Raw genomic sequence first — 312 nt, forward strand, 5'->3', positions numbered from 1 at the left:
AAATATAAGGAGTGTGGATATGCACGGTATTTCCATAGTTAAAGGATTTCTTATGATACAGTACTTACAGAATTAAGGAGTTGTAATGATTAACAGAAATAATGAATAAATAGTAGCAGCAGATTATTGCACAAAACGGGTAATATTGTCTGTGTGTCAGACACTGTCAGACAGAGGGAGGAGTTTTAAAGCTTGATGGCCACAGGCTGGATTGACTTCCTGTGGCGTTCTGTGGTGCATTTTGGGGGAATAAGTCTTGCACTGAAAGTGCTCCTGTGTAAGAGAAGCAAGCCATGGAGTGGGTGGGAAACG

The 312-nt window shown here is 41.0% G+C and overlaps 1 protein-coding gene across 16 annotated transcripts in view; it reads left to right on the forward strand.

The window, feature by feature from the left end:
• Positions 1-312, forward strand: part of st3gal3b (ST3 beta-galactoside alpha-2,3-sialyltransferase 3b) — a 62,813-nt gene that overhangs the window by 59,858 nt on the left and 2,643 nt on the right. The window lies entirely within an intron of this gene.

Source organism: Etheostoma spectabile, chromosome 12 (genome assembly GCF_008692095.1).
Source record: "Etheostoma spectabile isolate EspeVRDwgs_2016 chromosome 12, UIUC_Espe_1.0, whole genome shotgun sequence".
Taxonomy (NCBI): domain Eukaryota; kingdom Metazoa; phylum Chordata; class Actinopteri; order Perciformes; family Percidae; genus Etheostoma; species Etheostoma spectabile.